Source organism: Mixophyes fleayi, chromosome 1 (assembly GCF_038048845.1).
Source record: "Mixophyes fleayi isolate aMixFle1 chromosome 1, aMixFle1.hap1, whole genome shotgun sequence".
NCBI classification, from domain to species: domain Eukaryota; kingdom Metazoa; phylum Chordata; class Amphibia; order Anura; family Limnodynastidae; genus Mixophyes; species Mixophyes fleayi.
In genome coordinates this window covers 292,828,590-292,855,758 of record NC_134402.1, presented here as the reverse complement: position 1 = coordinate 292,855,758, position 27,169 = coordinate 292,828,590, and positions in this window count along the sequence as shown.

Genomic DNA, 27,169 nt, shown 5'->3' with positions numbered 1-27,169 from the left:
GCGGGAAGCGGAGCGCCGAGAACAAGTAAGTCTGCCGGGTGTCGGGTGCGCTGCCCGAACACCCGGTGCGTGATAGTTATGCTTTCATATTATTATTAGCTGTTTTTAAAAAAAATATCAATAACTAACTGTTAGACACATCAATCACTTTACATTGCAATTTATTACAATTGTGGTTGTAATAAAAAAAGTTTGTTTTTACACAATGTTTAATGTTTGATATAAATATAAAATAAAATAAAAAAAAATATATATTTTTTTGAGTAAAGAGTATGAAGATGTATGTTGTGCGTATTTAGTTGTGAGTGTTTACAATGAACGATGCTTTTTGAACAGTTTAGTGATGTTATTGAGCGCTGCTGTTCTAGCTGCTTTGGACTTAAACCCCGAGCTTCCTTAACTATAAGCAGGAAGTTAAGATAAAACGCTGAGCATTTCTTCTCAACTATCCGATGGATCCGGAGGTAAGCGCCTACTCTTCTTAAGTCAGTACAAAAAACGCCTACTCTTCTTAACTCAGTACAGATCTTTACCCATTCCCCTCCCATTCCCAACCCTTTTTTCTTAAGTGTATGGAGAACTTCTTAAGTTCAGTTAAGAAGGATTTTCATCTTAAGTCAAGAAATTCTGAGCATACGCAACGGATCTTTCTTTTTATCTCCCTTTTCTGGGTATGTGCAGAGAAGATTTTCGTAAGATCCGCAAACAACAGCAGATAAGATCACTTATGAATCAGGCCCTATATTCATAAATGAAAAACGAAGCATCATTCTTTAACTGTGAACAGCTTAATAGTTCTTGGCTTGGGAAAAATAATAGAACATACAGAGAAACCTGGAACGTACGTCAATGCTTTGACTAATTAGTGCAGTTCCTAAAAGTATGCATGTAGACTGTTAGTTTAAAAAAAGACTTGCTCCATGTTGTTTTCTGTTTTGATGTTTTTCATTGCCAATGTTTCTTTCAAGAATCCGACAATATTCTTTGATACATGCCCTGTTATCTCTAATAATAGCGGAACTACCATTGGTGTGGCAGGGGCCGTGCACAGGGGCCTATGGAGATAATGGGGCCAACTGCATGGTAAAGTTCCATCCTCCCCGCCTCCCTGCACTAGTGCAGATGTACTGTGTTGCCACCAAATTCAAATCCATTGTGCATTATTACTTTGTAAATGGCCATTTGCTTTTTTATGATAACTGAAATAATGATACATTTGTTCCATAGATGTTTACAATTTCTGAAACTTAAAGCTTTTCAATGTTAGCCATTCAGATTAAAAAATATACACTGGAAAGCAACTACAAACAATCTATTTGCTTTGGAGTATTTTGCAAAACACTGTCATATTTTTTCTAGCTATAAAAAATGTGTGACTATAATGTATTTATTACTCTCTAGATTATAAAGCAGGGCCCTCTCTGCCCTTTGCTTCACACCGAACATTCTTAGTCAACCGTCTATGCACTTTTTATTTTTATGTATAATTTATTCTTTTGTTTTTTATTGTTATTATGCTTTATTTACAAAGCACATACATATAGTGCAGCACATTGAGGAGATCATAATGCCAAGTATCTATAATGACATGAAACAGAAGGTAAATATGGTCCCGCTCAAATGAGTTTATAATCTAAGAGATGTGGGGAATAATTAATACATAAAGTGGAATAGCAATTGTAACTGTTGATAAGAACATGTGTCTGGCTACTGTAAGGCAGAAATATTATTAGTCACCAATATTGAAGCAGCTATTGGTGACTTGCATTTCTGTGTGACTTGCATTGGTGAGGTATGGTTTAATAAATAGAACTTGTTATATAAATTATTTGTTATACCCACTGTCCAAATGATGATGATTATGATGATAGTATGTACTGATATATAATAATTTTGATCCATATGTACATAGTTCATTATTAGTATTATTATTATTATTATTATCACCTATACATAAAATATACAAGTATACAAAGAACCAACAGCTCTGAAGCTTTAGAGGAAGAATCCACATCTCTGAACAGTGCTTGGTAATTCAAAAACTCACTAAAACAAAAGATCCTAGATTTGGGCCTACCTGCTGAGGCGACACATTGGACCAGAGCCGTAACGACGGCGGTGCGGGCGGTGCGACCGCCCCGGGCGCAAGCCCAAGTGGGCGCAGCCGCCCGATACCTGACTCCGTGCCCAGAGGAATCGCCGCTCTAATTCAGATCCCCTACAAGCAACAATCCATTCCCGGCAATGCAGTGGAACGCATGTGCGTTCCAACAACAGGAAGTTCGGCATTTGGAACGCAAATGCGTTCCAAATGCCGAACTTCCTGTTGTTGGAACGCATCATTGCCGGGAATGGATTGTTTCTTGTAGGGGATCTGAATTAGAGCGGCGATTCCTCTGGGCACGGAGTCAGGTATCGGGCGGCTGCGCCCACTTGGGCCAAGTATCCTGGCAGAGTGTCAGTTTGGACATGTTTTATATGCAGGTGTGATACCTGTTGATTATAATATGAAGAGACCCTAATGTCCTGCCATTTGTAGCAGCCACTTCTATTACTTTTTATATCTAAGCTTTGCCAGTGCAGCTCATACATACAGTACTCTTTATACCACCTTCTTTATAACATCGCTCTTGTTTACCATCAGGTTTATTCTCCACACAAAAGTACATTTAAATATATTATGTCCAGTATACACCAACTTTCTATACCAGCAGTTTTGTCTATATATTTAGTGGGAATTATATGGAGCACTTTATAATGTGTACTGTATGTAGTATTTGTAGGCTATGTACAAACATAAACATGAATATTTTGGTGAAGAACAAACTTGGAAAACCTCTACATCAAAGTCCTGCTCTCGCCCCTAATAGTATGTCTCCTTCCGTTATATTGACATCTGCTTGGGTTCATCATGAAAAGTGCCTATTTGTGTTTTGTGATTATTGTGTTTTTGATTATTTGCTAAAACATCCGGTTGTTACAGTGAGATATAAATTAAATGCTGCTTGATGTGAGCATGTCATCATTATTTGATACAACATAGACAGGAAATTTGTGCTTACAGCAAATTGCATTATATTATAATATATACAAATTCTTTCAGTAAAGTGCTAGCCACACCCATATTAAGTTGGCCACACCCACTTGTCAAATGCCACTCCCACTTAGATGGGGGGCGCCGGTGCCCAGTCTCGCCCAGGGCACCACAATGTCTAGTTACGGCACTGCATTGGACTATAATATGGACCATCCTGGGTAACAAAGTATCCATTCAGATACATTCCATTCAAAGCTCCACCTTATTACACTCAACAGAAGAGACCTGAGTGAAACCGGACTACAACTACACTTAGTCTTGGTGTGATCTATATATTAGTGACATACACCAACCAGGCAAATGGGTCATAACCCACAGACACTGACAGGAAACAAAAGTGTATGAAAGATGGTGTTTTCCTGGATGTTTCAAGATAAAAGGTGACTGCCCCAATTTTTATATCTCTTTTCAATACATGTAAGAACAATTGTAGCCTGTGCTGGGATAGATAATTATTGGCACTTATAAGGCTCTGGACTGATAAAGTTAAGGATTTGGGACATCAGATGCTCTAGATGCAATCTTAAACAAAAGGGCTAACTCACATGATAAACTAGAGATAAAATACTACTTTGTCGTAAAGATCTTATTCTGTTCTACTCAATATAATCTTATACAATTTTCTGTATGTAGCACATCTAGCTCTGAATATAATAATATCTTACCTAGAATCCAAGTGACTGAATTTTGTATACTCTACCAGAAATACTCAAGAGAACATTTAGCTTGTTGAAGTCATAGGTCTGAAACCAAAAACTTGCCTGCAATAATCAACTGCACACTTACAGTGCTAACTCTTGACCTACAGAAAAAAACTTAGTAGTGGCCGGAATGGGTATTAAAAGCCGTCTTCCACTCATCCCCTTCTCTGATGTGGATGAGATTGTATGCCCCGCGGATATCAATTTTGGTGAAGATGGTAGCACCCTTAAGTTGATCAAACAGTACCGAGATGAGCGGAAGTGGATAGGTGTGTTTTATAGTAATTAGGTGTAAACCTCTGAAATCAATGCAAGGACGTAACCCACCATCCTTATTGGAAACAAAGACACAACCAGCTCCCACCAGAGATTTTGAAGGCCTTATAAAACCTTTTTGTGTCCTTTAGGTTAAAGCTTCCTCGCTCTCTGAAAATTCCCAACACTTTTCATTGCTCTTTGCTCAAACCTGTAATTTTTTCTAGTAAATTTAAATGTGTTCATTATCGGAGTCCGCAATCAGTTAATGTGGAAGAAATGTAAAGGATTCTGAACGTCTAGCGCTTCACTCTGGCTTGCAGCCTCTCGTATGTAAATGGAATACTACCACAAATTCCACATATATATAACAAACAGATACAATGTATTACATACATGAAGCGCTTCCTTGTTTGGCACTTGATATTATTCCGCACAGCATAAATGGCATTCAGTTGTAGAAATCTCTATATGAAAAAATACAACCTCCCATAGTGTATTAAAGTATAAACATGTGGGGATTGGTATGGGATAGTTGTGCAATCATGTAAGGATCCACCATCCAGACACCGTGTTAACACGGTGTCTGGATGGTGGATGAGGTTGTATTTTTTCATATAGAGATTTCTACAACTGAATGCCATTTATGCTGTGCGGAATAATATCAAGTGCCAAACAAGGAAGCGCTTCATATATGTAATACATTATATCTGTTAGTTAATGTGGAAGGGCATCGGGAATTTTTGATAAATACTTGATTCAAAGAGAGTCCACTGGCAGATTCACTGTTTGGTCCAGTGGAAGGCCTGTGGTTTGGAAGAGCGTGCCTGGGTCTCACGGAAGCATCTTCATGCTGATAGACTTATTAAAGAGTATTTCAAACAATTCCCTAGGAAGCCAGGGTGTCGGGGTTTTCTAACCCTTCCTCAAGGGGAAGGTACTGTTACGAGCCACGGCAGTGTCCATAGTCGCTGTGGCTCCCTCTCCTCTGTGTCTGGCTTCCTCGCCATCTCCTTGACGTCACTTCCGGTTTCCGGTCCGACCATTGCTAGGGCAAGGACCGGACGCCGATGTTCAGAGCGACGCGTCCCGGCAATACAGGACAGCCGGGCGCGTGCGCATTAATTAGTAAAGCCTGCAGGATAATTAGAGTTTATTAGTTTATTTAACTAGCATCTGGGTGGCCTAATCATGTGATCCTCCTCCTTGGTCCTGATTGGCTACATTTAGTATTTAAGGCAGGGAGAGCTTAGCCTCCCTGCCAGTTATAGCATTTCCAGCATCTTGTGCTGTGCTGACCTGCTTTTGGATTCCTGTCTGCCTGACCTACTGTTGTGACCCTTTCCTGTACCTTGGACCTTGCCTGTTTGCCTGTTGCCCTGACCTTTTGGCTTGTATTCTGGACTTTGCTGTTTCGCCTGTGACCCTGACCTCTGCTTGGATATCGAATTATTTGTTTGCTTTGGACCCCTGACCTTGGCCTGTTACTGACTACCGGCTCCGGTCTGGGCTAGTGCCCCCGGTTCCATCTGCGCTTTGGCCATCTTTGATGAGCTTTTACTACTCTGAGCTTATGACCTGGGGGCATCTGAGTACCTGTGAGCACATGAAGCTCTTCGGAAAAGGCGGCTGCTAAAGGTGAAGATCTCTACTCCCAATGTTCTAAAAGATCAGCTTTGTGGTCGTGGGCCCTAACAGCATTCAGTGATCTTACAATACTAACTTTATGCTTATGAATAAATACCAGGGTAAAACAGCTAGTAGAATAATGGGCAAAGCAAACTAACTGCCACTGGCTCTCAGGCTCTGAACTGTATACCTCCCTCCCCTGAGTCACCTTCTCTATTAATGGCTGATTCCAACATCCAAGCAACATCTGACTCTCTGGTTATCCCCAAAGCTGCTGATACAACAAGGGGAATGTTTTAATGCCCATGACAGAGAAAAGAAACTATGTTCACAATTTTATAATCCAATTGATGTTGTATTTTCTGTTTCTATTGTTTGTAGAGGTTACCTAGGTGTGGCCAAATTAAACAAAGTTTAAAAATGGAATCTAATCCTGGTCACTGGGAAATGGTGATTGGCCTATCCCAGGTTTATATGTTAATTGTTATCACAACATACACCTGGAATGTGGGAGGATTTAAAATGCTGATAAAGTGCAAAAAAATGGTTAAGTCTCTATCACCTGATAGTGCCTTCCAGCAGGCGTCACACTCTCGTACAGGGATCCAGGAGTTTTTTTATATCCATATTTGAAAAAAAAAGGTGTATGTACATAATATCTAACAAGAGATTAGAATATAAAATTAAGGATTCTCTATTAGACCTAGCGGGTAAGTATATTTTGCTTCACATAATCATAAAAGGGGAAAATTGTAACCTACTTATTATTTATGCCACCAATGCATCCAATATCAGAATATATGTAAAAAATTGACGCAAAGAGAGACCCTTAATTTAATCATTGGAGGAGACTTCAACAAAGTAGATAGCCCCTGAGTAGACAAATTTATCTCTACCACCTGCCCCACCCAGTTCCCACTGGGGAAGCATTCCCTTTCTGATAACTCAACATGGCCTCTCGAATCCCTGTAGGTTCTATAACCCATCTGACAAATCATACTCTTTTCATTCACAGGTCCACCAGACATTCTGGAGAATAGATTATCTTTTAGTATTAGTATAAACTCTTTTTAGTGCCACCTCTCTGGAAAGCATTACGATTTTGGACCATGCCCTCTGCCTTATTCAAATTGAGGTGATTCCCCTCAGGGCCTGCAGGGACCTTTTGTGCATCAGGGAAAGTGTAAATAATATACACAAACACACATCATTTTAAAAAAAATAGTATAATTGACGTAAAACTCCCATAAACATCCATCATTTACCCTCTGTATTATCTCACCATGCGTCAGACTGACACAGTTGGCATTTTCTTCTGGAAGAATACAAGAAATAAGAAAAAAAGAATTCTGATTGGGGCACTCATTAGTCTAGACCAGATTCTGTTAAAATAACATTTTTATTCAATTTATTCTCTGACTTATTTGATTAAACTTATAACAAAATATAAAACTGTGACAATTATGTGTTAAATGAAATGCTATGTGCTCTCTGAATAATAACTTTTAAAACAGCCAAACTGTAGTTCATTATAAGTTTATTATAATATATAACTTATTATTACAATTGAATAATTTATATGGTATAAAACTTTTTAACACTTATTCCTCTTGTTGGATATTCATTATCATATGATTATGTACAACAGGTTCACAGATTTTTATCATGTTAAAACCTATTTCATGAGTGATATGTTATCATACTACTCTGTTATATAGAAAACAGATATGGCATCCACCTTAATTGTTTCTTGAGGTAATGTATGATATCCTGGGAATCTACTACTATTTGTCACAGACCCCACCAAATTTTACATCCACTGTTTGTTAAAAAGGAAGAATATAGTATCTGGCATCACAGTAAACAAAGATAAATCAGTAGCAATATTCCTAGGTCCTATCACTCAACCCAACTTTAGCAAAAACTTAAATTGGGCAAGAAAATCCCTTGCATATCTGAAAATCCAGCAGGCTTTAGAATATCAATAATTTTTATGCTTTTAATATGAAAAATGTAATTAAAGCAGCAATAGATTGAATGAATGGCTGGCAATACACCAATCACAGAATTATGTGAGCGTGTTCATTAAGCACCTGCTACTATTGCATGGATTAAATGACCTAGGCTTGGCAATTGTTAATCCTTCAACAGGCTGAAGTGTTATTACTATTCATTATATACATCTGCATGTGTCTTTGATTTTACGAATGTAAGGTGGTCTGGGTCAATCGAGCGGGGGGGGTTGAGATCTGGGCAACCGCCTCCGCTAATGGCACAAACACACCTGGAAATTGCAGCCAAGACGCCAATCAAAATGGCAGAAGGAGTGGGGCCACCCGGGACCAGGAGCAGGGCAAACCGGGACAAGCCCATCAGCATGAAGGGTGCGTGACTATGCCAAATCGCCCCTCCTAAAAATAAAGCCTAGGTCCGCCCCTGGCCTCAATTGCCTCATTGGTTGGAGGTCTTCCCTCAAATCACATTGTATTAGATTCTTAAAATGTTCTTAATTCTTAACTTCCAACATGCATAAGGAATTGTTTTACAGTATCTTCTATTGAGGCTATTTGTCTTGTCAATGTAGACATACCGTTGCATTATCAGAGTGTAATAACTGCCATACCCGCAATGACTCATTTTTCACTGCATGTGGGATTGTATGTACATTAACATGTCTTGAGATAGGTGCAACAATATGCCTCTACCCTGTTAAATGATGTACCACTATTACATGAATTCTAGGTGTAACCACTACATCCTCAAGTGTGACAAAGGGCAAAGGGCTACTGTTAATTATGTCAGTAGTGGCAAGAAAAAGCATTCTACATATACAAGAACAACCCCCCATCCAGACACTTTTTAGAAACAAACTATTCTTTGCCTTTAGAATGGATTGGGTTGAGTCTTCCCTTCATCAGTGTCGGATCCAGGGGGGTTGATTGGGGCTTGCTGTCGATGGCTGCACACTATGTGCAGGTCTGTTCGGCAGAGACTGGCAGGGATAGTGTGTGGCCCGGCTGCTCTGATTGTGTTTGCTGCAGACAGCCATTGCTGTCAAAAAGGGGGCGGAAACTGAATCCCCCCCCCTAAATCGCCCCCCATAAAATAAAATTCTATCACCGCCCCTGTCCTTAATTAAGTCCTTCTGTGTAGCATTTATTAGCTTGTAATTATAATTAGCCTTTATTTATATAGCACCAACATAATATGATGTACTGTACATTTAGAGCAGCATCATTCAAACAAATTACAAAGAATAACATGAAACAGAAGGTGAAGATGACACTAACTAAATGAGCTTACAATGTAGGTGTGGGGAACAATAAGGTAGCAGAATAACAATACTAGCTGTTGGTGGGGAAATTGGTGTGTATGGCTACTGTAAGATAGCAGCATTATCAATCAGCCACCAATATTAAAGCTGCCATTGGTGACTGGCTTTTTGTTTAGCTACAGGTAGTGTGGAACTATTGGAAAAAGGAGAGAGAGTTGAAGTTGTAAACATGAAAGATAAACTACTCATTGTAGAAATCTTCAGACATTCAACAGCTGGCAACCACGACTGTCCTTCACCATCACCATCATCTATTTATACAGCGCCACTAATTCCGCAGCACTGTGCAGAAAACTCACTCACATCAGTCCCTGTCCCATTGGAGCTTACAGTCTAAATTCCCTAACACACACACACGCGCATACACACAGAGACTAAAGTCAATTTAATAGTAGCCAATTGGCCGGTATTATCAGCAACAGTGACTGAACCCAATAACTGTTGCTGATCTCTGTAAAATGACAGTGTTGCACTGCCAAGCCATTTCACTACTGCTGATAATTTTTATTTATTGCAGTCTACATTTTTCTTAAGATAACAATATAGTGAAGTAGCTTGGCAGTGCAACACTGTCATTCTAACAGAGATCAACAACAGTTATTGGGTTTAATCACTATGCATTTGTTTTTAAAATTTTGCTAATAAATATAGTTGCTTGATAAAAAGAGTTTTTACTCTATATGAAATTTGAAGGATCTGTTTTTAATGCATATTAATAAAGTTGTTGTAGTCAAATTTTTAATAAAATATGGTCACAGTCTTATTATAACTGGGGCCATTTATGGAGGCTGTCAGTTGGTTTGATCTATTTCGCTGAACTCATGACTGTGTGCTGGTTCTTGATTTAACTACATTGTTTGGATAGGTAGCAGCCATTGAAAAAGACCCAAGGAGAGCCAGGTGAATAAAGTATGTATACATTTTGATAGGGTATTAAAGGTTTTCAGATCAAGATGCTACATTTTCCGAGGAATTGCAATTCGCACAGGTAGAGGGGAGGAGTTGGCCAAGTTGGGTTTATAGATTATGTGGAATAAGATAAAAGGGTGGAGAAGAGACATTTTAGCTCTGTTCCCACTTAGCAAAAGGATGTGATACTGCACCTATTCAAAACTGACAAAGATCCAGCCTTGTTCTCTACTTTAGTGGGAAAACAGTTTCCATGCAGAGTGCACTGTTTAAAAAATAAAACTAAATAATCAAAAACATGCAGCATATCCACCTTCCCAAATTCTCATTTAGACCAAGTGGTAGACAACCTGGATTGGTTTCCACCATAACAGGGAGATCACATGATAGGGTAACCCTCCCGCAGTGAAAACCAGCCCCAGGGCTGGTACTTCTATGGTGGATAACAAAGCACTACCCTTCCCCAAATCTATCATCCTTGCGATAAAATTGCAGGGAACCTTCACAACACTGATGGGCTGTGAGGGCCAAGGTAATGAACAAGATTTGAATATGAAGATTGGATTATTAGCTAAGTGCTTAAAACCCCTTCCAATAATAGGTAAAAACAAAAAGAAACATACATATTTAAGGTAAACTTTAATTGAAAAAAACCTTCCCAAAGCCATTGTTAACCACTTTACTAAATACTATCTGATGTACCCGGCATTGTCTGGCTTTAAATCTTCAAATTATTAAGTTATCAATGAGTTGGATGTAACTGTCAACATTTTAAAAATAATTGCCAGCTTAGAAGCTCTTCCAACTAATCCATGAGGTGGCTGCACAGTGTTGTTTTTGTTCTTATATTAAATGATATCCAAATCCATCCAGTGTAAGGCTCAGAACAGACCCGGGTCAAAGTTCTGGCCTGCATATAAAAATGTTACTAGTCTGTGAAGTTTTCGTCCAAATCCATCCAATAGAAAGCTCAGAACAGGCTCCCGGGTCAAAGTTCTGCCCAGCGTACACCAATGGGAGGTCTGACATCAACCCTAACCCCCTTAAATCCTGGTTAGGATCCAAATTGACCACCTCACATTGCTTTCATCCCAATCGGTGCAGGAGTGTTGGAGATATTTGCCAACAAACAAACAAAGAAACAAACAAGCTTCTTATATATATATATATATATATATATATATATATATATATATATATATATTTTTCAAATCCATCCAGTGGAAGGCGAAGAACAGGCTTCACGGTTTAAAGTTCTGCCCAGCGAACACCAATGGAAGGTCCAACAGAGACCCTAATCCCCTTAAAAAACTGCCCAGGATCCAACTGGACCACCTTGTGTTTATTTTGTTCCATTCAGTGCAGGGGTGTCAGAATGTATAACCGGACAGACAAACAACCCAAAGCCATCCAGTGGAAGGGCCAGAACTGACTCCCGGGTCAAAGTTCTGGCATGTATACACCAACGGGAGGTCCGACTAGGATCTTAACCCACTTATATGTCTTCTGGGATCCAATGTTACTAGCCTGTGAAGTTTTTGTCCAAATCTATACAGTAGAAGGTTCAGATCAGGCTTTCTGTGTCAAAGTTCTGCAGAGCGTACACCACTGGGTGGTACGACCGGGACCCTAACCCCTATAATACCTGGCCAGGATCCAACTGGACCACCTCACGTTGGTTTAATCCCAATCGGTGCAGGAGAGTCCGAATGCATAACAGGACAGTTAATCTTAGCATTTCTCTCTGTTTCCCACGCAAAGTTATTTACCTACTGACTTCCGTGATCTGCCTGTGCTTGTGGTTCCTCTGACTAAAGTTTAACCTCCTGTGTACCAGACCCGGCTTGCCTACTGACCTTTCTGTTAAATCATCCCTGTGAATAGTCAGCCATCTGAACTGTGCACCAGACCAGGCTTACTCACCAACTACCCTTTCTGGATCTCTCCTCTGCAAGATTGACATCTGTACCATTCATCTGATCTACTCCAGCAGCTCCTACTGCCTTTGTGTATTGCTCCGCTGCCATGTCTCCTATCTATCTCTCACATCTAGGTGCCAAACCAAGGAACGCGACCTGCAGTCTCCCAGCAGCTAAAACCATCCCTCCTTGCGGAGGTTCTTGGAGAAGACCAGGGGGCTGTTAGACTCCACGCCTTGCTAGGTCTGTGCTAATCTAGACTAAGTGCATATCCCTGACCATAAAAAGAATGTCCTAGCTCAACTTTTAATGCCAATGTAAAAATATAGCTATCAAGTATTTGTGTCCTACTTAAAAAAACATCTAGTATTTTCCTTACGTGCAAAATAATTAACTCATTTCCACCCCTTGAATTGCAAGATGGTTTTACCAAGGTTCAAAGTTACTCATTTTTTTGTTTTACTTTCCTTAATGAATAAGGCCCAGTATGCACAGGTAACATTTTTTTTCTTGATTTTTGGCAATCATCATGCAAATGAAGCACATTTATACAGCAACAAACTTTACATCAACAAACTTTACTTGACTGAGGAGTCGTGGCACTGTAATGACCAGCTTTTGCCACAGTGACTTTCTCTTTAATTCTCCTTGCAAAAATCTACTTTGCTTTGCACAGATTCTGGACCACACCCAACTCTTCTGTAGGCAGGTTCTCACACATCAGAAAAATATATATTTGTTTTTGCTTTTTTGACCCCTCTGTTTAACTGTCACAAAACACGTGAATACAGTTGCACCACAGTATTAAGAGAGAGAGCCTAGTCCATGAAATCCATTCCAGACTTTCAACATCTGCTTTCTTTGCAATAACACGCCAACGAAACAGTTTTGCAGAAACATTTTCTCTTCTGTCCCTCTAAAGACAAAAGTATCCAGTGACACTGGCAAACTAACACATTTCCTTTGTGATTAAACCTTGCATCACCATGTAAATCTTCACATATGCACCAAACATTTTAACAAGTTTTGGTCACTCACTCCTTCTGGGGTCTGGAAGTTGTATGTACACTATTCCGTGCTCTATACTAATGCTGTTCACAAAGCATCCAAGTTTTCTTGTTGCTATAATCCACATGGTAAGTGCAGGCCTTCGATTTGTAAGCTTTGTTTCTACCACATTGTGAAAGGAGAATTAGCTCTGGTAGTATTGTTTGTCAGTGATTTGTGCTTTGGTGCATAATAATAAGGGTCACCACTATGTAAACTGAGACTTTAAACGTGACTGAGCTATTAATTCACCACAAAGTACACTCTCACCAAAAATAATAAACCTAGCACCTGCAGGGAACGCTGACTCACTTCTTCAATCCTCAGTCTAAAGTGCACAGCTAGACCACATAACATTGTCTCTGCAGTGACTTGCAATGCCACAATATATTGGCCATATACTGCTGGGGCCTTGCCTAGGCCAGCCAGTCTCTTCAGTCTCTCACTTCCCTCCACAGACTGTTCTCCAGCCTAACACTATACCCTCTGCTCAGTTTCTTGCTGAGACCTATCCTGACATCTTCAAGGAGAGTGAGAGAGACCTAATACCAATATTAAAAGATTTGCTGTTAATGTCTTGCTACCAGATACCACAGGATACCTTCAGGAGTCTTGGGGAGTCCATGCCTCTATGTCAGAGGTCAGAGCTGTTATTGTTGCAAGATGATTTTGGGGTTACCGTCTTCTAGGGTGGACGGCTGTGCTTCATACACATCAGCCAAGGATATCACACCAGTTCAGTGCTTTGGTTTAAATAGCTGCAGCTACTTTTATTCACCAGCAAAATAAAACAAAAACATGAAAAAAAGACCTAGCCTGTCTCGCTTCTAACTAATACACAGGACCACCCTCTCTGAAGTGAAGGACCTAGTCTTCCATGCACACTGTCACGGGCACTAGGAGTCTTTGCCCAGGATATCACCAGATGATGGACTTACCAGAGTAATATAGCTGGTACTATGGTTCTCTGGCAGCAGGGTGACAACGGAACAGGAGACTCAGCAGATGGTGAGAGAATGCTCAAGGAAAGTCTATGACTAGCAGCAACTGGTAATGAGTAGATGTATATACACGAGGAACCAGATGGACAAGTAAACGTGAGGAAAGTCAGTGGTCTGCGTATAGCAATTTGTACCGCTGCTATAGTGAGGAGGAATGTCCAGGAGTAGCGAGGAGGTAGTGAGAGTCAGCGGTCTGCGTATAGCAAGTTGTACCGCTGTCTATAGTGAAGGAAATGGAATCCAGGTGAAGGTAGGTAACGGGGAAGTCAGTGGTCTGCGTCAGCAAGTTGTACCACTGCTATATATATGTGAGGAGGGGCACGAGGAGATGAATGTAAAGCAGAGTATACACGGGGCACACAGAACTTGATCCCACGATGATATCCACAATACAACAATAACTGACAAGCGTTGCTTGAAGTATACAAAGTCCCAATAGCTATCCAGGCAATAGGAAACAAAGTCAATGGTAACAATAGCTTCAGTGGATAGGAAGCTCCGGGGAAGAACACAACTCAGTCCAGATGGATATGCAATACAAAAGCAAAGTCAATGGAAAGTATGCATACCGCGGTTCAGGAGAGCAGGCTGTCAGAGAGACGTGCAGGGATACCTGAACGGCTGACGGCCGGCAGGCGGTGAGACCACTGGAGGGAGGAAGCGGTAATCAGGTTGGTGCAGCGCACGACAGGTAATCCAGAATCAATGAAGCAATACTCAGGAAGCAGTAGTAAGTGAAACTGGAAACATGATGAACACGGGAGAGTTGAGGCTGTCTGGTATCCAGTAGTAGTGGTGGAGGCAGCGGAGAGCTGACACGATAAACACTGGAGAGTTGAGACGATCTGGAACTCTGTAGTAGTAACAGAGGCAGCGGTGAGCAGACACGCTGAACACAGGAGAGTTGAGACGAACTGGAGTCCGGTCCTAGTAGCAGATAGGAATCAGCTGAGTGCAGGCACGATGAACACAGGAGAGTTGAAACGAACTGGAGTCCGGTAGTAGTAGCAGATAGGAATCAGCTGAGTGCAGGCACGATGAACACAGGAGAGTTGAAGTGGTCTGGAAACCACAATAGCAGTAAACAGGAATCAGCAGGAGCTGAATACACGAGGAAACACAGGAACACCTTCAGAGGCTCATGGGGAATGAGACTCCATGATCAGGCCACCAGGTAATGATCACAGGTGGTTTAAATAGGGAGGGTTGCCTGATCATCCAATCAATTAAAAGCAACAGGTACTGAAGGCTTGATAAGGGCTGCACATGCGCAGACCCTCAGGATGGCGGACGGCCACGGTTCCTGAACACACGGGAAATGGCACTCACAGTCCGGTGAGTGACAGTACCCCCCCTTTTAAAGGTGGGCACAGAACACCTGGAACCGGGTTTGTCCGGAAACTTGGAATAAAACTTCTTAAGAAGAGCTGGAGCATTGAGATCTTCTGCTTTGATCCATGACCGCTCTTCAGGACCAAAGCCCTTCCAATGAACGAGGAAACGAAGAACTCCTCGCAAAATTTTTGCATCCAATATGTGAGTAATCTCAAAGTCCTCCTCTTGATGAATTTGAACTGGCCGAGGTGCTGAAGGAGGGACCGAGAAACGGTTGATGATAAGAAGTTTGAGCAAAGACACATGGAAGGCATTGGAAATATGAAGGTTCTTAGGTAGTAGAAGTTTGAAACAAACTGGATTTATCACTTGAATTATCCTATACGGACCAATAAAACGAGGAGCGAACTTCATAGATGGGACCTTCAAACGAATATTTTTGGTTGATAACCATACACGATCTCCGATTTTCAGTGGTGGAATAGCCCGTCTCTTTTTATCTGCAAAAGACTTATACCTGGCAGATGTTTTCTTTAAACAGGTTTTGACCTAAGACCAAATATTTTTGAAGGTCTGACAAACAGTCTCTACAGCAGGAACTTGGGTGGGAGGGAGGGCAGGAAATTCCGGAAAAGACGGATGGTGACCGTAAACCACAAAGAATGGAGTTTTAGAAGATGACTCATGATACATGTTGTTATGAGCGAATTCAGCCCATGGAAGCAAATCTACCCAGTTGTCTTGGTTGGCTGAAGAGAACATACTTATAAAAGTCTCAAGATCTTGATTGACCCTTTCGGTTTGTCCGTTTGATTGAGGATGGTAGGAGGATGAGAGTGATAATCGGATACCCAAGGTCTTACAGAGGGCCCGCCAGAATCTGGAAACAAATTGTACTCCTCTATCTGAAACAATCTCGGAAGGACATCCATGAATACGGAAGATTTCTTTGATGAAATAATCAGCCAGAGTAGATGAAGAAGGTAAACCGGTCAAAGGAACGAAATGTGCCATCTTCGAAAATCTGTCTACCACTACCCAAATAGTATTGCAGTTTTTACTAGGAGGAAGATCAGTAACAAAGTCCATATTAATATGGGTCCACGGCTTGGAAGGAATGGGTAGTGGTTGAAGCAAACCCGTTGGAGTTCTGCGGGGAGTCTTAAACTGGGAACACAATTGACACGCATCCACAAAATCTTTGACATCTTTCCTCATAGAAGGCCACCAGTAACTTCGAGAAAGAATTTCAAAGGTCTTGCGTTCACCAGAGTGTCCAGAAAAACGAGAAGAGTGAAACCACGAAAGGATTTTATTTCTAAGAGCAGGAGGCACGAGGGTTCTCCCAAATGGTAGCACCTTAGTGGAAGAAGCAGCCAGAGAAACACATTTGGGGTCTAATATAGAGTGGTTGGGACCATCTTCAACGTCTGAGGACGTCACAAAAGCTCGAGATAGGGCGTCTGCTTTTTTATTTTTTGCAGCTGGTTTGAAGGTTATGATTAGTTCAAAACGAGAAAAGAAAAGAGACCATCTTGCTTGGCGAGGATTCAAACATTGAGCAGAATGTAAATATGACAAATTTTTATGATCAGTAAAAATTGTCACAGGATGACGAGCTCCCTCCAACAAATATCTCCATTCCTCTAATGCTACTTTTATAGCCAGCAACTACTTGGCCCCGATGGTATAATTCTTCTCTGCAGGCAGAAGACCCCGAGAGTAAAAGGCACAAGGATGGAATTTTTGTTGCTCCGATCTTTATGAGAGAATGGCTCCTAAACCAACATTAGAGGCATCTACCTCTAGGAAGAAGGGAAGCGTCACATCAGGCTGTCGAAGAACAGGAGCAGAGGAGAAGGACTCTTTGAGAAACTGGAAGGCTTGAAGAGCCTCAGAGGACCATTGTTTAGTATTGGCATCTTTACGAGTTACGGCCACAATAGGAGATGCAATCGAGGAAAAATCTTGAATGAAGCGTCTATAGTAATTGGCAAAACCTAAAAAACGCTGAATTGCACGAAGAGTAGTTGGCTGAGGCCAATGTAACACAGCATTCACCTTTTCTGGATCCATCTGAAGACCAACTCTGGAGACAATATATCCCAGAAATGGAATCTGGGGCAACTCGAATGAACATTTTTCTAACTTGCAGAATAATGAATTTTCCCGGAGTCTGGAAAGGACCTCTGCCACATGTTGATGATGAGAAGGCAGGTCCTGCAAGAAGATCAATATGTCGTCCAGATAGACGACGACACAAACATATAACAAGTCCCGGAAGATCTCATTAATGAAACCCTGGAAAACAGCGGGGGCGTTACATAACCCGAAGGGCATTACTAAATATTCATAATACCCGTCTCTGGTGTTGAAAGCTGTCTTCCAATCGTCACTGGACCTGATTCGAATTAAATTGTAGGCACCACGAAGATCCAACTTGGTAAAGATCCGGGCTCCCTTGATACGATCAAATAACTCAGTAATTAATGGAATGGGATACCGATTTTTGATAGTTATGGCGTGAACTCCACGGAAATCTATGCAGGGGCGTAATGACCCATCCTTCTTTTTTACGAAGAAAAACCCTGCTCCAGCGGGAGAGGTAGAAGGTCGAATAAATCCTCGCTGGAGATTCTCTTGGATGTACTCAGATGTAGCTTGAGTTTCAGGTAACGAAAGTGGATACACACGTCCCGTGGGAGGAGTCTTGCCAGGTTGAAGATCAATCAGACAGTCCCACGAACGATGAGGAGGAAGACGTTCAGACTGAGTTTTATCAAAAACATCGGCAAAAGAAGCATACTGAGGAGGATGTCCCGGTGAACAAGGTGAAATGGAGGATTGCTGTATTTTGAGAGGAACGACTTGAGAGAGGCAACGATGATGACATTCAGGCCCCCAAGACGTAACTTGAGGAGTGTGCCAGTCAATCTGGGGAGAGTGACGTTGAAGCCATGGAAGGCCTAATACAATCGGACTGGTAGTAACAGGAAGAATTAAAAATGAAATTTCTTCCTGGTGTAATACACCAATTTGAAGGGTTACTGGAGACGTACTCTGGGTGATGAGACCATTAATAATGCGTGATCCATCGATAGCAGTCACAGTAATAGGTATTTTCAAAGTAATCACTGGTAGGGACCATTGATTCACGAGGGATTTCGAAATAAAATTTCCTGCAGCTCCAGAGTCAATAAGTGCTTGGGACTTAAACGATTTGGTAGCAAAGGAAACAGTAACATCAAAAGCACAAACTTTTAATTTCGTAGAACATGGAGAGGACTCCAGGGACCCTAACTTCAACTCTCCAGAACTGGTTAGGGCCTGGCATTTCCCGATTTTTTAGGGCATGAATTGAGCATATGAGTAGAATCAGCACAATAGATGCAAAGTCTATTTTTTACTCTTCGGTCCCTCTCCTCTGAAGTTAATTTGGAGCGACCTATCTCCATGGGTATCACCGGAGATGAAACTGGGTGAACTTGAGGGCTTGAGCGAAGAGGTGCTTTAAATGAAGTTGTTTTTTCAGACTCTCTTTCACGAAATCTCATGTCTACACGGTGGCAAACATAAATCAAATCTTCTAGAGAAGTAGGTAATTCTTGAGTAGTCAGTGCATCTTTAATTTTATCAGAAAGCCCCTGCCAGAAGGCGGCAATTAACGCTTCAGGGTTCCACTGAAGTTCAGAGGCTAATATCCGAAATTGAATGACGTACTGGCCTACAGTACGAGAACCCTAACATAGACGGAGGATGCTGGATGCAGCGGAAATAACACGACCAGGTTCATCAAATACACTTCGAAACGTGGAAATAAATTTGGCACTATCCTGTAATAATGGATCATTTCTTTCCCACAGAGAGGAAGCCCATGCGAGAGCTTGTCCGGAAAACAAGGAAATGAGATAGGCCACTCTGGAACGATGGGTAGAGAAATTGTGAGGTTGAAGCTCAAAATGAACTGAGCATTGATTTAGAAAACCCCTGCATGTTTTGGGGTCTCCATCATATTTTGAGGGAGTAGGCAGGTGTAGCGTGGAAGCAGTAGACACCTGGGATGGCACTGGGGAAACGGAAGAAGGCACAGGAGCATCAACAGTAGCTGTGATATTTTGCACAGATGTTCTTTGGGAGGCTAACGCCTGGCAACATTGCAGCAAATGTTGTTGGCGAACATCCTGTTGTTCAATACGGGTAACCAGATACTGCAGCATCTCTTTAGCTGTAGGTTCCGCACCTGGGTCTGTCATGGCCTGATCTTACTGTCACGGGCACTAGGGGTCTTTGCCCAGGATATCACCAGATGATGGACTTACCAGAGTAATATAGCTGGTACTATGGTTCTCTGGTAGCAGGGTGACAACGGAACAGGAGACTCAGCAGATGGTGAGAGAATGCTCAAGGAAAGTCTATGACTAGCAGCAACTGGTAATGAGTAGATGTATATACACAAAGAACCAGATGGACAAGTAAACGTGAGGAAAGTCAGTGGTCTGCGTATAGCAATTTGTACCACTGCTATAGTGAGGAGGAATGTCCAGGAGTAGCGAGGAGGTAGTGAGAGTCAGCGGTCTGCGTATAGCAAATTGTACCGCTGTCTATAGTGAAGGAAATGGAATCCAGGTGAAGGTAGGTAACGGGGAAGTCAGTGGTCTGCGTATAGCAAGTTGTACCACTGCTTATGTGAGAGGATTCTTGAAACTGGTGTCAGAGGGAACAGGAGTCAGTGGTCTGCGTCAGCAAGTTGTACCACTGCTATATATATGTGAGGAGGGGCACGAGGAGATGAATGTAAAGCAGAGTGTACACGGGGCACACAGAACTTGATCCCACGATGATATCCACCATACAACAATAACTGACAAGCGCTGCTTGAAGTATACAAAGTCACAATAGCTATCCAGGCAATAGGAAACAAAGTCAATGGTAACAATAGCTTCAGTGGATAGGAAGCTCCGGAGAAGAACACAACTCAGTCCAGATGGATATGCAATAGAAAAGCAAAGTCAATGGAAAGTATGCATACCGCGGTTCAGGAGAGCAGGCTGTCAGAGAGACGTGCAGGGATACCTGAACGGCTGACGGCCGGCAGGCGGTGAGACCACTGGAGGGAGGAAGCGGTAATCAGGTTGGTGCAGCGCACGACAGGTAATCCAGAATCAATGAAGCAATACTCAGGAAGCAGTAGTAAGTGAAACTGGAAACATGATGAACACGGGAGAGTTGAGGCTGTCTGGTATCCAGTAGTAGTGGTGGAGGCAGCGGAGAGCTGACACGATAAACACTGGAGAGTTGAGACGATCTGGAACTCTGTAGTAGTAACAGAGGCAGCGGTGAGCAGACACGCTGAACACAGGAGAGTTGAGACGAACTGGAGTCCGGTCCTAGTAGCAGATAGGAATCAGCTGAGTGCAGGCACGATGAACACAGGAGAGTTGAAACGAACTGGAGTCCGGTAGTAGTAGCAGATAGGAATCAGCTGAGTGAAGGCAAGATGAACACAGGAGAGTTGAAGTGGTCTGGAAACCACAATAGCAGTAAACAGGAATCAGCAGGAGCTGAATACACGAGGAAACACAGGAACACCTTCAGAGGCTCATGGGGAATGAGACTCCAAGATCAGGCCACCAGGTAATGATCACAGGTGGTTTAAATAGGGAGGGTTGCCTGATCATCCAATCAATTAAAAATAACAGGTACTGAAGGCTTGATAAGGGCTGCACATGCGCAGACCCTCAGGATGGCGGACGGCCACGGTTCCTGAACACACGGAAAATGGCACTCACAGTCCGGTGAGTGACACACACATACAAAACAACAGCACTTACTAGACATAAATTGCAGTGTCTCTCAGCAGGCATCCATCTGCTTCCAAGATTGTGAGAGACTGAGAAACTGTATAACAGCCTTTTAACAGTGCCTTATCTGATGCAACTCCTGATTACCAGCAACTTGCAAGCTAGTTGGAAAACCCAAAATGGGCCTTATGAAAGGAGCCCATCCTCTCTCTCCATTCATAATCCCAGGGACTCTTACTACGAAGCTTGTTGTAGCTTTTCCTACAGCTGAAGACAATCATTTGGAAGTTTTTACCTAAACACAACAATCTCCAAGGGGTTTTAAAACATACAAGACAGAAGGTTGTGAGATATATCTCTGCCTTTAATATCCTTATCAGTGCTTATGTCACAATATACCTATGTATATATACACACATATGCAAAAGGCAAATTAAATGAGAAACATAGCATTGCATCATACATTAGTTACTCCTGGCAGTGTTGCAACATTACATTAATGCTTTGCTTTAAAACATTTTATTTTAGCATTCCAGTAAAAGAAATTATTATTTCACTCAGTAGACGGCAATAGCTAATTATGCTAATACTTAACAGGCTCAGTGCCAGACTGATGGTGTACTGTAGCCCCTACAGCAGAGAGAGAAAACACTTTGAAAATTTTAGTTTGGATTGTCAACACTCACAGTAAAATTGGAAATATATATATATATATATATATATATATATATATATATATATATATATATATATATATATATATATATATAAATATGCACTACACACACTGCAGAAAAGCTCAACAGAAATTAAATTATTCTGTTGTGTCAGTGTTTTCCCTTAAAAAGAATTCAGAAATGATTTGCTCTTCCTCTTCTCTGTAGGGATGCATGCCCCTGCCTGCTGTTTATCAGCCTTGATTTTGATGGGATGATTTTTAGTCAGCTGTCTCTATCAGTTTGGCACAGACAAAAATCCTTTAAAAATGTTACACTTCATCAAAGTGTATCATGAGACTTCACGGTCATTATCTCAATGGCTGCTCTGATGTGCCACAATTGGCAAAGACACAGACGGTAGGGGATGTATTAAAAGAAAGCCAGCGTTTCATGTGGAAAGCTGGCAAGCCTCTCCAAGCTTCTGTCAACAACTCAGCAGTCTGATCCGATGCACTGAGTGCTGATTATGCTCTTGTTTCTGTAGGAAGTAAACAAGAAAATGAATTCCACAGCACAACACAGCCTCTTTGTATCATCAAAATGGTGTCACTGGACTCAGTCCAACCGTGTTGAAAGTTTGGCCATTTATGTCACTGGTGCTTTCTAATGCCAGAGCTTTGATTACTGCTTGGATTCAGCAATAGGACCTTTCAGGGCGAGAGGCACTCTGAAAATAAAAGCATTGATTGGTTGTTGGTTCAATTTAGCTATAAGGGTACAGGGCACTGTTTCTTTGGGAAAAGAAAACTAATGTATACAAAGCCAGTTCCAATGCAGGCTTGAATTTCAAGTACATTGAATGACTGAGTTTGGGAGCTACTTCCCCACTAAAGTTGTTATCAATAATTCAGCAAAAAGCATTAGATGCAAAGTGTTTGTCAATTTAGTAAAGAAGACAGATGTTCAGATAACTATTATGTCAACAAGAATTTATGACCTTTTCAATTCATGTAAAACTGGTATAATCATGTACAACACTATTTAAATTTAAAATTACTGTAATTTTGCCTTTAATATATTATAGTCATTATGTTTTAAAATAGCTAATGGTAAAAATGTAATGCCGCCATGCTACACCCACTTATCATAACATATTAAACAGCCTCAATGAAGAGGGATAGGGAAAGATTTTCCTGATTCCTAAGGGACACTATTGAAATAAGTAGCTCTTATTCAAGGTAAATTACTTCTTGGAAATGCAATTTACATGGAAGCAATTTGAGTCAATAATTATATATTAAAAGTACAACTATAAGTAGCTTGAGTGGCGTCAAATTCCTACAATATGTCAATGATTACTGTCTTTCACAGGTTTCAAACTACTGACTTTTGGAATACAATATTGATTAATGTAAATTTCCTTTTGCAGTTGGTTCTAACTAAGAACCTAGAGTAAATAATATAGCACAGCCTAGTGACAGTAAAAAAAAAACTTTGCTTAAGTTACTATTTTAAAATAGAGTAGGGTCAAGGGTTAACTGAGCACTAAACACCTTATCGTGCAGCTGTGTAATATACCTATACACTATTACTTTATTTGCTTCTTTTAGAACTCAGGAAGCATTTTTTTTTCATTGTAATAATCTCTATTGAGTATATACCATGCAGCTTGTCAGTGATCATGATAGCAAGTTTTCATAAACCCCAATTATCATTACGTATATACTGTATGTGTGACACTACAGCACACGGATGTGGTCTCAGGTTCAACTGGATTCCTTTGATTTACGGATTAATAGTGTACACCAGTATCGTAATAGAATAATGTCAATTGCCGCCAATACCTGCTTTACACAGTTCAAGGCGGTTTAGATATTTAGCTCCACAGCTTTGATAAATTGGATTCAATTATTGTTGTTCATCAATCCTAGTAATTGTGACCAAAACATGGAAGTGAGGGTTCGATTCACAAGAACAGAAGGTGAGAAAGTAGACTTTTAAGCTTTACTTAAAGTCACAGACATACAGTTACTGAGATTTGGATAGGCTCAGGATACAAGGGATGCAATGCAGATAGTTTAATGAACACCTAGACAGTTCTCCAAGAAAGTCTTCCTCTTGAATGGATTGACACTCAGTCTTCAAGCATAATTGTCAGAAATACCAGCAGGAATCATGTATCTCCAGTGGGAAAAAGAAAGAGATGAACCAAGATTTTCCTGCGGAAATAACAGAAAAAAATCTTATGAATTACTTTAAGACAGGGGTGCCAACCAGTCAGAGCCAAAAATATCTATAGATACGGCAAAGAGACAACTTTACCTTTTATGTATGTGTGCATATACATATACACATTATGAAAATGTGCATACATACTGTACACACATACATTGAAAAGATAACATAAGTTACAGTATCTTGCTAAGAAAATATCCAACATTGCCAAAATTTTTAGAATAATCATTAAAATCAGCACAGCTCTTACCCTGCTGCTGTGTCCACAATTGCTGTGTGGATAATAAAAAAGTAATAAATGGCCAACATGCCCCTCAGACCTCTTCACATGCCATCCAAATTACCCACATGCTCCATAAATGCCCATCAGATATCCCCATCAAATCTCTTCTAATGCCCATTAGACCTGACCACCAACCATCAGATCTCCCCCCTTTCCATCAGACCTCCCCACATGTCCCTTACATACCCATCAACCTTTCAACATGCCATGAAATCTACCCACATTCCTCATACAGGTCATCAGACTACCACACATGCCCCTTAAATGACCATCAGCCTGCCCACAAGCCCTTTGCATACCATCACACCTAAACACATGCCCCAAACATGCTTATGCACCTCCCCACATGCCACCAGATCTAATCAGGTGCCCTCTAAATGCCATCAGACCTCCCTAAATGTCCTTGCCATGAACATTAGCCTCCAAACATCATCATTTATTTATTGATAGAGCGCCACTAATTCCTCAGTGCTGTACAGAGAACTTACATCAGTCCCTGCCCCAATAGAGCAATTTGAAAGCAGCCATTAACCTACTAGTATGTTTTTGGATTGTGAGAGGAAACCAGAACGCCCACGCAAACACAGGTAGAACATACAAACTCCACACAGATAATGCCATGGTCAGGAATGGGACTCATGACCCAAGTGCTATGAGGCAAAAGTGCTAACCACGAAGCCACTGTGTTGCCCATGCCATGACACCTACCTACATTTCTCATACATGCCATCAGACTTTCACACATGCCCCTTACAAAACTATCAGCCTCCCCACATGCCACCAGATCTCACCACATGCCCATTAAATGATATCAGACCATCTCACATGTCCATTACATGTCCATCAGCCTCCCCACATGCCCCATACTTGCCAATCAGCCTTCCAACATGCGATGAGATCTGCCCACATTCCTGATACATACCATTAGACTTCCACAAATAACGCATACATGTCAATCAAACCTCCATGTATTTCAACAGATCTTCCCAAATGCCATCAGATTTCCTTACATGCCCATCAGGCTCTCACATGCCCAGTTCCCATAGAAACCTCATGTGATGTCTGGCTGTGTGCACTTCTGGGTATTACAATACCCAAAACATAGCTGAAGATGTTTTTGAAAATGTTATTGATCTGTGTATCTAAGACAAAAGCAAAATGTGTTTGCTGATAATGCAATTAATGCAGTCTAATCGCACAGCACAGTTATAGTATATACTATAAAATATGGCAGTACATTATCTTCTGATTTGTTATTCACTGTAATTTCTAACATGCTTCCTTATTTAGCACCAGAACTTGTCATTGATAGATGCTGGCCACACTTGGAAACAATATGTATTGATCTGGCCTATAATTGGGTGTTTTAGTATTTAAATAATGCAAGCAATGGTCAATAAAACACAAGACTGATACATTTTCCCTGTTTGTAAGTGCAAATCTAGCAGTGAAAAAAGTTGTATCAATGGGGATAAAGGAGCCAAAAAAGTATATTATTAGTAACAAACATGAATTCAACAAGTTCACCGAATGTACAACACTTTTGGTAATAAATAGCATTTTAAGCAACAACATTTTATAGTTTCAATCTTCAAACTGAAGGACAACCGCTTGACAAATACATGTTTATAAAAGACCATTAGAATATTAGTGAATCTGCTGTGTAAACAACAAATGTATCCGATTGTCTTTTATTACATTATATTAATGAATATTAATTTGCCCATTCAGGCATGCATAAAAACCATAAATTTAGCCTAAATCTGTGTTTTACAAAAGTGAAGTATGTATGCATGGGTTGACATGCCTTTATGCAATATGCACATTTTATATCTGGAATGCTTACCACCCAAATCCGACCTTTAAAAGAACGTGTCATAATATACCCGCATTGTAAGCTCGTGTGAAGTGAGTGAAGAACACCAGAAGGACATAATTGTAAAAAGAACAATGGCGGCCGAAGAAACAGCATGCACCAATTTTCCCCATTGGAGGGACTCTGAAGCCAAATGTTTATATGAGTTATGACAGAAAGAAAATGTGTAGACTCTTCTTGGGTGATCCTATAGGTGACTACTATGTCAATTGTTATCATTTTTATTTCCAATATGGGCTTGTATTTTATTTTATTAATTGATTGCAAAGTATTTTGATTCAATATGATATTATACAATCGATGTAAGTTTTGCCTCTAACTATATATGCCAATGCTTTCACATGCAATATCCTATAAGAATTATGAATTGTATGTGTGTGCCTGTATAGCAATGTATTATATAGAAATATCAATAGTATGTGGGGGTTTTTAGGGAGCCTATATCTAAATTTTTCACTTTTGTGTGTGGCTTCATGAGAATTGTACAAGTGAAACAACTATGTATGAAAGTAAGGAGGCAATTCTATTGGACCCTGTGATTCCAGTCACATAGGGATGAAGGAATGCATGGTTCAGTACCATGTATGAACAACAGGGTGATTCTGAATTATCTTAAAGCAGTAACAGTCAAAGAGGCCTATTTATCAATCTGTGGCAATAAGGCTGATTTTTTATCATTGTTTATTATTAGGGGACATAAAAAAAAGTATTTGCTCCAAGTAGCCGGCAGCTTACTGCTAAATATCTTGTTCCAGTCTAACCTGATATAGTGTGGAGCTGGGCTATAAAAATAACCTCTTCCATGCTTCAAGGGAGATGTTACTTGCCTTACCTGTTGCAGTGAGAATTGTGGTACTAAATATTTCTTACCCTGAAGCATTGGGGGCTGGCCAATGAGGTATCACTTAGTCTAGTACTACAGGTCCAAAAGGGTCAAGTCATAGGTCCTACTCACCTCAGTGATGGGAAAGGGAGGACAATATTTAGCTCAATCCTAAGAGCTACTGTAATGGTGATGACTAGGTGACATACACTGAGAGATTCTCAGAAGAGAATTTGATTAAATGCAACTCTTAAGTAATAAAAAA